The sequence below is a fragment of the Canis aureus genome, chromosome 6 (genome assembly GCF_053574225.1).
Source record: "Canis aureus isolate CA01 chromosome 6, VMU_Caureus_v.1.0, whole genome shotgun sequence".
In the NCBI taxonomy this organism is placed as follows: Eukaryota; Metazoa; Chordata; class Mammalia; order Carnivora; family Canidae; genus Canis; species Canis aureus.
In genome coordinates, this window is record NC_135616.1 from 9,620,869 (window position 1) to 9,634,827 (window position 13,959).

The 13,959-nt window shown below is 38.7% G+C and overlaps 1 pseudogene; it reads left to right on the forward strand.

Moving 5' to 3' along the window:
* Positions 1–10,705: 10,705 nt before the first annotated feature.
* On the forward strand, positions 10,706–13,046 carry LOC144315487 (RNA-binding protein EWS pseudogene; annotated as a pseudogene).
* Positions 13,047–13,959: the final 913 nt, after the last annotated feature.

Here is a 13,959-nt window from a genome sequence, read left to right on the forward strand (position 1 = left end):
TATTCTTGAATTTTGCTTGCTGATATTTTGTTGAGGATTTTTCCATTTATGTTCATCAGGCATATTGACCCATAATTTTTCTGTCTTTCAGTGCTCTTGTCTCATTTTAGTATCAGGGTAATATTGGCCTCATAAAATGAGTTTGGAAGTGTTCCCTCTCCTTTTTATTTTTTAAAAGACTTTTAGGAATGGTATTAGTTATTTTTCAAATGTTTGGTAGAATTCACCAGTGAATCTCTCTGGTCCTGGACTTTCATTTCTAGGGAATTTTTAAATTATTGATTCAATCTTCTTGATAGTAATTGATTTATTCAAAAGTTCTGTTTCTTCGTGATTCAGTGTTAAAAGTTGTTTTTTTCTAAGAATTTACCAATTTTTTAGGTTGTCCAATTCATTGCTATGTAATTGTTCAGAGTAGTCTCCTGTGTTTCTTATGATTCTTTCTAGTTTTCTGATATCAGCTGTAATGTCTTCACTTTCACTTCTTTCTTTCTTTTTCTCTTTCTTTTTCTTTCTATGGACCCTGTTTCTTTTTGTCTTGGCAAGTCTAGCTAAACCCTTGTCAATTTTGTATATTTTTTCAAGGAAACATCATTTGGTTTAATTGTCTTTTCTGTTTTCTTATTAGTCTATTGTATTTATTTCTAGTCTTACTTTCTTATTTCATTCCTTCTAATGTTAAGCTTTGTTTTAAATTCTTTTTCTAGTTACTTCAGCAGTAAAGTTAGGTTGTTTATTTTGGATTTTTCTTATTTCCTGAGATGGGCATATATCATTAAAAACTTCCCTCTTCGAACTGATTTGCTGCATTCCATGTCTTGATATGTTATATTTCCACTTCTGTTTGTTTCAGGGTATTTTTAAATGTCACTTTTCATTTCTTTGTGAGCCTGCTAGTTGTTCTGTAACATGTTGTTTAGTCTCAACATATTTGTGAGTTTTCCAATTTTCTTCTGTAATTTATTTTTATTTTTATTCAGTTGTGGTTGGAAAAAATGCTTGATATAATTTCCATCTTCTAACATTTGTTAAGACTTGTTTTGTGACCTAACATATGTCTTAGAGAATGTTCCATGTGCACTTGAGAATAATGTGAATTTTATTGCTTTGGATGGAATGTTCTGTATATATCTTTTGAGTGTATCTGGTCTAACATGTCATTTAATGCTGATGTTTTCTTATTGATTTTATGTCTAGGTAATTACCCATTGATGTACGTGGTGTGTTAAAGTCCCCTACTCTTATTTTATTACTGTCTATTTTTCTCTTTATGTTTGCTAATATTTGATTTATATATTTAGATGCTCTGATGTTGGGCGCATACATATTTCAAAATGCTATATCCTCTTGATGGATTGACCCTTGTATCATAAAATGCCCTTCTTTGTCTCACTACGGTCTTTGTTTTAAAGTCTATTATTTAATGTATTTTTCAGTGGATTATTGTGTTCTTTAGCTCTGTGACTTTGTTTGGTACTTTCTTATATTTTGTGGGGTTTTTTGGCATGTTCTCAGTGTGTTCATCCATTCTTCTCCCAAGTCCATTGAATATCTTTATGACATTAGCACTCAGATCAAATTATTTATCTTCATTTCATTAAAATTTTTTTCTGAGGTTTTATTTTTTGTTTGTTTTTTAGGAGCATATTTCAGTGTTTTTTCATATTGTTTGATTTTCTGTGTTAATTTCTATGTACTAGATAGAATAGCCACTTCTTGCAGTCTTGAAGGGTCGGCCTTGTGTAGCAGATGAATCTTATTATTCAACTTTGCCCTAGCTCTTGGTTATCTTTCAAACCTTTCTGATTTCTCAAGCAGTCATTTTTATTTTTAATAGCTTCCAGTAATTGAGGGTGTGCCAAGACCAATCAGTGTCTCATTGGGGAAGATTTCAGCACTTAGATCCAGGCTAGATTCACTAGATTCTGGAAGTCAAACTCTCAGGAAGCAGCTTTAAGGAATGCAGAAATATACAGTTCCATGGGACTGCAAGCATAAGTCTTGCTGGTCACCAGAGCCTGATAATCTAGGGATGTCCCCTGGGCAGTAGTTGCAAAAATTAGTCCATATGAGTGTATGGAACTTTCTTGGAGATACTGCTGAGCTTTTAGTGAGACAGAGGAAGAGCAGAGTTGGTACCCTGTGGCATATGTTTCCTGAAAGCACCTCTGTTTTCTCAAGATGTGAATAAAACCTGAAGCTTGCCACTAAGATTGAAATTATAGTACTAGAAAGTAGTCTTCCTTCATAGAAAATCTGAGAATGTATTTCAATCAGCTTTATGCGCAGGACCCTGAGCATAGTATCTTGCCAAGAACTGTCTCTTTGATCGTTACATGATACCCAGGATACTTGGGTCCTATGAAACTCAGGAACCCAAGTCTGCCTGAGTAACAAGGGGCATCCCCTGGGGGCAGCAGTAAAACCTAAGCTACTAGATGTGTATGTAGAATCTCTCCTCTGGGAGATAATGGTGTTCTATCACTAGATAGATCAAAGCAAGGAGGAGTACTAAGATATCACCATCTAGAAAAATTTTTTAAAAAGAAATGCAAAAGGAAAAAAGAAGAAAAAGTGATATGCAAAAAAAAAAAAAAAGAAAAAAGAAAGAAAGAAAAAGATTGTGCCTATCAGATTTAGGAAGGCAGAGGGAGAGCATGCAAGATATTGCCTACCAACTGGAGCCTAGAGCTGGCACCCATAGGAAAGGAAAAAAAAAAATCACCTCTGGCTTCAACAAGGTAGAGGAAGAGCAGAAAGATGGTTCCCACCGTCCTCCAACACTGGAAAGTATCCCATTAGGACCCTGTCTCTTAGAACAATGCTTTAAAATTAGGAAATGAATCTCTTTCACATAAATGCTCGGCACTTTTCAATGAGTTGCTTCTGTGTTGGGCTCTAGAGCAAGTGAATCTGCATGCTGGCCCTTTGAGTCATTCCTCAGTTTGTTCCAAGGGTCTCCTGGATGTGAGTCCTATAGGACTTCAAAATCAGATCAGGACTCATCTCTTAGATGCCAGTCTTAAAAATCAAGGTGCCAGATGTGAGGTAGGAAAGAAGCTCCCAGTTTTCAGTTCCCTCCTTATTGTTGGTTACTATGCCATGGGTGGGTGGTTTATGGCAGGATTTTGTCTCAGCCTTTTCTATATGTTTCCCCTCTTATTTGTCTGATATGACAAAATTGTTTCACTGGTTTTTAGTGGTTCCCCCCAACCCCTGGGGAAATTATTCTATATATAGCTGCAGAGTTGGTGTGCCCTTTGGAGGCAGTAAACTCAGGATCTTCCTATGGTGCCATCTTGAACCAGAACTTGGGTTTTACTCATGCAAAAATACTTTTTTAGTAATTTGATAAAATTGTATTAAATCTGTAGATTCTTTGGGTAGTGTTTTACTTTTAACATTATTAAGTCTTCTGATTTATGAACTTGGGATATATATCCATGTATTTATATCTTTTAAAATATTTTTCATCATTTTTTTTTGTAGTTTTCAGTATATGAGTCCTTTGTATGCTTGGTTAAATACATTGTTGGTGAAATCTATTATTAATATTTTTATACTATCATAAATGGAGTTGTTTTCTTAATCTCCTTTGGGGTTGTACATGGCTAGCATATAGCAATGTAATATGTATTTGTTTTGTTTTTATATCCCACAATTTTGCTAATTCATGTATTGTCCCTTCCCAGTTTGAGTATCTTTTATTTATTTTTTCCTGCCCAGTGTCTTTTGCCAGTCTTTCTTTAAAAAAAAAATTATTTATTTATATGAGAGAGAGAGAGAGAGGCAGAGACACAAGCAGAGGGAGAAGCAGGCTCCATGCAGAGAGCCCGATGTGGGACTCGATCCCGGGTCTCCAGGATCAGGCCCTGGGCTGAAGGGAGCACTAAACCGCTGAGCCACCTTGGCTGCCCTTGCCAGTCTTTCCAATATTATGTTGAATGGAAATGATGAAAGCAAGCATTCTTGTGTTGTTTCTCATTAAAATGAGAGATGTTTTCAGCCTTTCACCATTGAACGTGATGTTAGCTATGGGATTCTCACATATGGTCACTATCATTTTTTGAAAGTTTCTTTCTATTCCTAATTTATTGAGTTTTTTAATTAAAAAAGAATATTGAATTTCATCAAATGCTTTTTATGCATCAACTGTTATGATGAATTTTTTTCCTCTTTATTTTGTTAATGTGGTTATTACCTTGATTGCCTTTATATTTTAAATCATCTTTGTATTTCAAGAATAAATCTAACTTGATCTTAGGGTATAATTCTTTTAATAAGTTCATGAATTCAATTTGATAGTATTTTGTTAAGGATTTTTATATTAACATTCATAAGGGTTATTTGTAATTTTCTTATGATATCTTTGACTTTAGTTTCAGAGCTGATGCTGGGCTCACAAAATGAGTTAGAAAGTATTCCTGTTCATTTTTTTGGAAGGGTTTCAGAAGGAAAGGTGTTAATTATTCTTTAAATGTTTAGTAGAATTTAGTAGAAGCAGTCTGGTCCTTTATTTCAATCTAACGGACTTTAGCATTTCTTATAAAGAAGTTGTAGAATTACTTCAGCTTTTACCTGGAAATGTTAATTTCTCTCCGAGTTTTGAAGGATGGTTTTGTTAAACAGAGAATTGTTGGTAGATGGGGCTTTTATGCCCCCCAGAATTCAAATGTATCATCTCACTGTCGTCTGGCACCTGGTTATGATGAGAAATTAGCTGATAATCATATTAAGCATTGTTTGTATGTGATGAGTCACTTTTTCTCTTGCTGCTTTCAAGATCCTGTCTTTGTCATTCAACAGTTTCATTATAATGAAATGTTTATGTTATTCTACTGTAGATTTATATGTCTCATCACATTTGGAATGTTCTCAGTCATTATTTTCTCATATAATCTTTCTACCCCTTTCTTAACCCCTTCTTTTAGGACTTCATATTGGTATGTTGGTCTACTTGATTGTGTTCCACAAGTCTCTTGGGCTTTTTCACTTTCTTCCTTCCTTCCTTCCTTTTTTTTTTGCTTCTCACACTCAATTTCAATGGACCTATGTTTACTTTTGATTTTTCTTTCTTCTGGGTCTTTCAAATCTTCTATTGATCCCTCTAGTGAAATGTTCATTTTAGTTATTTTACTTTTCAACTCTAAAATTTTTGTTTGGTTCCTTTTAGTAATTTGTCTCTTTGTTGATATTCTACTGTTATTCATATATTAGTTTTCTAATTTATAGGGCTCTGTCCACATTTGCCCTTAGCTTTTTGAGCATATTTAAGATGACTGTTTTAAAGTGTAGTAAATCTGATGTCTATAATTCCTCAGGGATGGCTTCTGTTTATTTTGTAAAAGTGAACTATATATTTTCTGTTTCTTTATATACTTCACAATGTTTTGTTGTCGTGAAAATTGGGCATTTGACTGTTGTAATGTGGTAACCTGAAAATCAGACTCTCTTCCTTCCTCCCTCAGGATTTGCTAATTTTTTTGATTATTGAAGTCTGTAATAGTCTACTTGTTTTGAAACTTTTCGAAATTATTTTTGAACAGATTATTGCTTATAATGTGTAAACACTAAATTATCACTTGTATTCAGCTAATGTTTTGACATAAATTTATTGTAATGTTAAAATATGAGACAAATAACATTTACAAACACCAAAAAAAAAAAAAAGAAAGAAAGAAAGAAAGAAAGAAAGAAAGAAAGAAAGAAAGAAAGAAAATAATCACGTTTCTAACTCTGCAGTTTAGCTCTGTGTTAGGGAACTCCTTCGCTCATTCTTAGACTTGTTCTGAACCTAGAGATCATCCTGAAGTGAAAGTTTAATGTCTTCTCTAAACATGCATCTTGGCTAGGTATATGTGTGGATTCTGTATACACTCAGCAGATTTTGAATGTCCTTATTTCCTAAAGAGTCTCCCTCCAGCTTCTCTGGGCTTTTTATGGCCTATTTTATGTTTCTACCTGTAATCTTTGTCCTAGGCATCTATAGGCTAATAATATACCTTGTGGCTTTTATGAGTACTTTCTGCCACTTTTACTGCCTATGTTTCTGGTTATGTAGTGAATGCCTTGTATCAGTATTTCAAGTATCCTTTATACAGTTTACAAAAGATATACACAATGATTCACCAATAAGTTCTGCTCTACAACCTTTTTTTTTTTGTGTGTGTGTGTGTGTGGGTGGGTGGGTGGTGGTGGTGGATTGGGGGGATTTGGAATTGGGCTTGTCACCTTCATCAGACCAATTTTGCTATCATGTTAGGGGCAGGGGGAGACCAGAGTAAAAATATCAGAAAACTTTTCTTCCATTTTGAATATGACGTTTTAAAATCGGGCATTTTCTTGGTTTCAGTAAACCTTCGACTGCTTTCCAGGAGTTCTACAAAGTTGATTTAGATGTCTTTTTGCTTTTTTCAAAGATTCTGTGGGGAAACAAGAACTTTGGAGCTTCCTAGTCCACAATTCATTGATGTCACTCCTCTACTTTTTTTTTTTTTTTGATTAGTATTTTCATGGTCTATTTTTCTTCATACACTTACTTTAAGTTTTTCACATTTGAAGTTTTTGTCTTCTAGACACAATATAATGGAATCATTAAAAAAAATCTATTCTTAAAGGTCTGGTCCAACTCACCTCCATGGAACACATCAAATCACACCTATTTGTAGAACAGTTCCTGCTGAAGGAGGGCTGTAACCCAACCCATAGCTTCTGCACAAGAAAAGATAGACTGGCAAAAGAGCGCAGCAAGAGAGACAGAGACATGGTCAAGAAGGAAACTCCCCCAACCCAGGGCTGTGAATGGTAGTGGGAAGGGATAGTACTGAAGGACCAGGAACAGATTCCTGAGTCCTTAGGCACAGAAAAACAAAACAACAACAACAAAAAACCCTGTAGTTTAAATGAGCAACTGGCATGTAAAAAGCTGGTACTAGAACCCTGCAAATGGTTGGAGGACCTGGTCAGAGGGACTGGATAATGACATGGTACCCACCTTAAAAGTGCAGACCTAAGCAGGAGCAGATTACCATAGATGGCTTAATGCCTCTGAACAGTGGGGCCCACAAACCCATACCAGCTTGGTTACACTGGAGTACGGAGAAAAAGCTGTGGTTTAAAACAACAACGAGCATATAAAAGAGCTAGCCCTAGAATTCTGCCAAATAGTAGGGGTAGGGCATCCCGGGTGGCTCAGTGGTTTAGCGCCGACTTCAGCTCAGGGCATGATCCTGGGGACCTGGGATCGAGTACCACATCGGGCTCCCTGCATGGAGCCTGCTTCTCCCTCTGCCTGTGTCTCTGCCTCTCTCTCTCTCTGTGTCTCTCATGAACAAATAAATAAAAACTTAAAAAAAAGAAATAAAACAAATAGTAGGGGTAGCTGCTGGAACACTCTTCAGGTGAGAAGGGCTAATGGACACCAAGAACACTGCCCCCCCTCCACAACCTTGAAAGCACAGACCAGTTCACAATCCTGTACCCTAATGGGCCTGCCACTTGCATGAGTCGTGGGCCCCTAGCTCACACTAACCCCAGCCATACCACCAAGGTAGCAACAGGCCAGTGCATAGCAGGACAGCTCTAGTTAGCACTCACTATAGCTCCAGCCTTTGCACCAAGGTGACACAGATGCAAAGTACCCCAGAACACTTCAGGGCCACAACACTTTAGCTTTAGATTGCTTGCTAGGACACTCATAGTGGAGAGCACCCCAGAACCTCCTGGCTGACATCTTCAGATCCAGCCACCTTGCTGGGGTGGCCCCTATGCAGAGCCCCTTGGGAACCCTAAGCCCATACCTGGATTTGTTTCAGCTACTCTGCCAAGGTGCCACCTGCAAAGAGTGCCCCAGACACTCCCACTCATATTGATCTCAGCTCTATCACATAGCCAAGGCACCTCTGGTGCAAACCACCATAGGACACTCAGCTTTCACCCAATTCAGCTTCAGCTGCCCTGCCAGGTCTCCGGTAGTGTAGAGAACCCTAGGGTAATCTGGCTTATATCCACTTTAGCCTTAGCTGTTCTGCCAGAGATCCCCCACTGAATGGAGAGCCCTGGGGACCCAAACCCATGCTAGCCACAGCTCCAGCCAGTCCGCAAAAGTCACCAAGCACGCACAGTGTAGATAGGTAATAACCATTCTTTCAAGTTTAGGAGAATTCGTCCTGCCTAATCCTAGAAACAAACACAGAAAGTCAAGCAAAATGGGGAGACAGAGGAATATGCTTCAAAAGAAAGAAGATAAAAACTTCAGGGCAGCCTGGGAATGGCTCAGTGGTTTAGCGCCTGCCTTCAACTCAGGGCATGATCCTGAGACCCGGGATCAAGTCCCATGTCTGACTCCCTGCATGGAGCCCTCTTCTCCCTCTGCCTCTCTCTCTCTCTCTCTCTCTCTCTCTCTCTCTCTCTATATATATATATATATATATATATATATATATATATAATGAATAAGTAAATAAAATCTAAAAAAAAACTTCAGAAAAAGAACTAAAAGAAATGGAGAGAAATAAATTACCTGAGAAATAATTTAATGATTATAAAGATGCTCACTGGGCTAAAGAGAACTCCGTGAGAACTTCAATAGAGATTGTAAATATAAAAAGGAACTAGAGCTGAAGAATATAATAACTGGAATTTTAATAAAACACAGGAGACGAAATTTATAGTAGATTAGCAAATGCAGAAAAATGTACCAGCAATCTGGAACACAGGGTAATAGAAAACACACAAGCTAAACAGCAAAAGAGAAAATACTTTTAAAAAAATGAGAGTAGTTTAACAGATCTCTTAGGTAGCATGAAACAAACAAACATCTGCATTCTGGGGGTCCCAGAAAAAGAAGAGAAAGGGGTAGAAAATCTTTTGGAAGAAAAAAAATAGCTGAAAACCTCCTTAACCTAGGGAAGGAAATTGACATCTTTACATCTCTGTAAAGAAATATAGGGAGTCCCAAACAACATAAACCCAAGTAGGTCTACACCAACACACATAATAATTAAAATGTTAAAGTTTAAAGATAAAGAGAGAATTTTAAAAGCAGCAATGGAGAAGCAAAGATTATCTACAAGACAAATCCTATAAAAACTATCAGCTGATTTTTCAGCAGAAATTATGTAGGCCAGAAAAAAGTGACATGACATATTCAAAGTACTGAAAGGAAAAAACCTACAACCAAGAGTACTCTACTCAACATGATTATCATTCAGGATTAAAGGAGAGATAGTTTCCTAGGCCAAAAAAAAAAAAAAGATAAAAGAGATTATCACCACTAAAGCAGTCTTACAAGGAATGCTAAAGAGATTTCTTTAAGTGGAAAAGAAATGGTCATAATTAGATGTGAGAAAATTATGAATAAAAAGATGTAAAATATGATGGCATATGCATAAAATATGTAGGAGGAATTAAAAAATAAGAAGCTTGCTTCTTAGAATGTGTTTGAACTTAAATGACCATCAACTTAATATAGATTGCTACATATTTAGAATGTTATATAAGAACCTCATGGTAACCATACACTAAAACCTACAATAGATACACAAAAAATAAAGAGAAACAAAGCCAAAATAACACCGTAGGAACACATCAGTCATAAAGAAGAAGAGCGAGAGAAGAAAAAAGGAACAGAGAAGAACTTCAAAGGAAATGAAAACAATAGTCCAAAACTTTGGGATGCAGTGAAAGCAGTTCTAAGAGGTAAATTTATAGTGATACAGGCCTACCTTAAAAAACAAGAAAAAACTCAAATAATCTAACCTTACATCTAAAGAAATTAGAAAAGTAAGAACAAAGCCCAAGGTCATCAAAGGAAGGAACTAATAAATATCAGAGTAGAAATAAGTGACATAGAGACTTAAAAAAGGGAAGAATGGGAATCATTGAAACTGAGAGCTAGTTCTTTATAAAGATAAAATCGATAAACCCTTAGCTAGACTTAACAAGTAAAAAAGAGAAAGGACTCAAAAATCAGAAGCAAGAGAGGAGAAGTGAACTGACACCACAGAAATAAAAAAAAAATTAAGGAAATGCTACAAAAAATTATATGTCAACAACCTGGACAACCTAGAAGACATGGATAAATTCCTACATCTTCTCAACATGCAACATACAATACATACAATGTACAATCTTCCAAAACTGAATCAGGAAGAAATAGGATATCCAGACAGATGAGTTACTAGTGACAAAATTGAATCAGTAATAAAAAAATCTATTAAAAGAAGTCCAAGATCAAATGGATTCACAGGCGCATTCTACCAAACATTCAGAGAAGAATTAGCCATTCTGCTAAAACTATTCCAAAAATAAGAAAGAAATGAAAGCTTACAAATAAATTCTTTGAGGCCAGAATTACCCTGATACCAAAGCCAGACAAAGACACCACAGAAAACATTTCAGGCAAATATTCCTAAGGAGCATAGATACAAAAATCTTCAACAAAATATTAGGAAATGACATTCAACAGTACATTGAAGGGATTGTTCACCACTTTCAAGTGGGTTGTATTTTGAGTATGCAAGAATGGTTCAAAAAAAAAAAAAGAATGGTTCAGTATTTGCAACTCAATCAACATGATACACATCAACAAAACAATAGATAAAAATTATATGATTAACTCAATAGATCCAGAAAAAAATCTGATAAAATTCAACATCCAGGCCTAGAGGGAAAGCGAGAGGGAGACGGACGTTGAGAGAACGAGAGGGAAGGAGAGAAAATGGCGTCCATGGATTACAGTACCTACAGCCAAGCTGCAGCCCAGCAGGGCTACAGTGCATACACCGCCCAACCAACTCAAGGATATGCACAGACCACCCAGGCATATGGGCAGTAGAGTTATGGAACCTATGGACAGCCCACTGATGTCAGCTATACCCAGGCTCAGACCACTGCGACCTATGGGCAGACCGCCTATGCAACTTCTTATGGACAGCCTCCCGCTGGTTATACTACTCCAACTGCCCCCCAGGCATACAGTCAGCCTGTCCAGGGGTACAGCACTGGTGCTTATGATACCACCACTGCTCCGGTCACTACCACCCAGGCCTCCTATGCAGCTCAGTCTGCATATGGCACTCAGCCTGCTTACCCAGCCTATGGGCAGCAGCCAGCAGCCACCGCACCTGCAAGACCACAGGATGGTAACAAACCCGCTGAGACTAGTCAACCTCAATCTAGCACAGGGGGTTACAACCAGCCCAGCCTAGGATATGGACAGAGTAACTACAGTTATCCCCAGGTACCTGGGAGCTACCCCATGCAGCCAGTCACAGCACCACCATCTTATCCTCCTACCAGCTACTCCTCTACACAGCCGACTAGTTATGATCAGAGCAGTTACTCTCAGCAGAACACCTATGGGCAGCCGAGCAGCTATGGACAGCAGAGTAGCTATGGTCAACAAAGCAGCTATGGGCAGCAGCCGCCCACTAGTTATCCCCCCCAAACTGGATCCTACAGCCAGGCTCCAAGTCAATATAGCCAACAGAGCAGCAGCTACGGGCAGCAGAGTTCATTCCGACAGGACCACCCCAGTAGCATGGGTGTTTATGGGCAGGAGTCTGGAGGATTTTCCGGACCAGGAGAGAACCGGAGCATGAGTGGCCCTGATAACCGGGGCAGGGGAAGAGGGGGATTTGATCGTGGAGGCATGAGCAGAGGTGGGCGGGGAGGAGGACGCCGTGGAATGGGCAGCGCTGGAGAGCGAGGTGGCTTCAATAAGCCTGGTGGACCCATGGATGAAGGACCAGATCTTGATCTAGGCCCACCTGTAGATCCAGATGAAGACTCTGACAACAGTGCAATTTATGTGCAAGGCCTAAATGACAATGTGACTCTAGATGATCTGGCTGACTTCTTTAAGCAATGTGGAGTTGTTAAGATGAACAAGAGAACCGGACAACCCATGATCCATATCTACTTGGACAAGGAAACAGGAAAGCCCAAAGGTGATGCTACAGTATCCTATGAAGACCCACCAACTGCCAAGGCTGCTGTGGAGTGGTTTGATGGGAAAGATTTTCAAGGAAGCAAACTTAAGGTTTCTCTTGCTCGGAAGAAACCTCCAATGAACAGCATGCGGGGTGGTATGCCTCCCCGTGAGGGCAGAGGGATGCCACTGCCACTCCGTGGAGGTCCAGGGGGCCCAGGAGGTCCTGGGGGCCCCATGGGTCGCATGGGAGGCCGTGGAGGAGACAGAGGTGGCTTTCCCCCAAGAGGACCCCGGGGTTCCCGAGGGAACCCATCTGGAGGAGGAAACGTCCAGCACCGAGCTGGGGACTGGCAGTGCCCCAATCCGGGGTGTGGAAACCAGAACTTCGCCTGGAGAACAGAATGCAACCAGTGTAAGGCCCCGAAGCCTGAAGGCTTCCTTCCACCACCCTTCCCGCCCCCGGGCGGTGACCGTGGCAGAGGTGGCCCTGGTGGCATGCGGGGAGGAAGAGGTGGCCTCATGGACCGCGGTGGTCCCGGTGGGATGTTCAGAGGTGGCCGCGGTGGAGACAGAGGGGGCTTCCGTGGTGGCCGGGGCATGGACCGAGGTGGCTTTGGCGGAGGAAGACGAGGCGGTCCTGGTGGGCCCCCTGGACCTTTGATGGAACAGATGGGAGGAAGAAGAGGCGGGCGTGGAGGACCTGGAAAAATGGATAAAGGCGAGCACCGTCAGGAGCGCAGAGACCGGCCCTACTAGACGCAGAGACCCCGCAGAGCTGCATTGACTACCAGATTTATTTTTTAAACCAGAAAATGTTTTAAATTTATAATTCCATATTTATAATGTTGGCCACAACATTATGATTATTCCTTGTCTGTACTTTAGTATTTTTCACCATTTGTGAAGAAACATTAAAACAAGTTAAATGGTAGTGTGCCGAGTTTTTTTTCCTTCTTTTAAAGATGGTTGTTTAACTAAAGACTAAACAATGGGAACCCCTTGTGAGCATGCTCAGTATCATTGTGGAGAACCAAGAGGGCCTCTAACTGTAACAATGTTCATGGTTGTGATGTTTTTTTTTTTTTTAAATAAAATTCCAAATGTTTATAAACAGTAAAAAAAAAAAAAAAAAAAATTCAACATCCATTCTTGATAAAAACCTTCAAAAAGTGGGTTTATATGGAACATATCTCAACATAATAAAAGAAAGAAATTGAGAATTCAAATGATTGGGAAGATATCCATTGCTAATGGATTGGAAGAATTAATCATGTTAAAATGCCTATACTACCCAAAGCAATCTACAGATTCAATGCAATCCCTATCAAAATATTTGAGTATTTTTCATGGAAGTAAAACAAATAGTACTAAAATGTGTATGGAGCCACAAAGCCCTGAATAGACAAAGGAATCTTGAGAAAAAAATAACAAAACTGGAGGTATAATAATCCCAGATTTCAACATATACTACAAAGCTGTAGTAATCAAAACAGTATAGTAATGGCACAAAAATAGACACAGAGATCAATGGAACAGAATAGAGAGCCCAGATACAAACCTACACTTATATGGTCAATTAATCTACAACAAAGGAGACAAGAATATACAATGGGGAAAAGACTCTCCTTTCAATAAATGGTACTGGGAAAACTGGACAACTACACGTTAAAGACTGAAACTGTCTTTCTTACACCATACACCAAATAAACTCTAAATGGATTGAAGACCTAAATGTGAGATGTGAAATCATAAATATCCTAGAAGAGAACACAAGCAGTAACTTCTCTGACATCAGTCATAGAAACTTTTTTCTAGATAAGCCCCTGGAGATAAGGGAAACAACAAAAACTATTGGAACTACATCAAAATAAAAAGCTTTTGCACAGTGAAGGAAACTATCAACAAAACTAAAAGGCAAACTACCAAATGGAAGAAGATATTTGTAAATGATATATCCAATAAGGGGTTAATATCCAAAATACACAAAAAACTTCTACAACTCAATACCAAAAAAAAAAAAAATC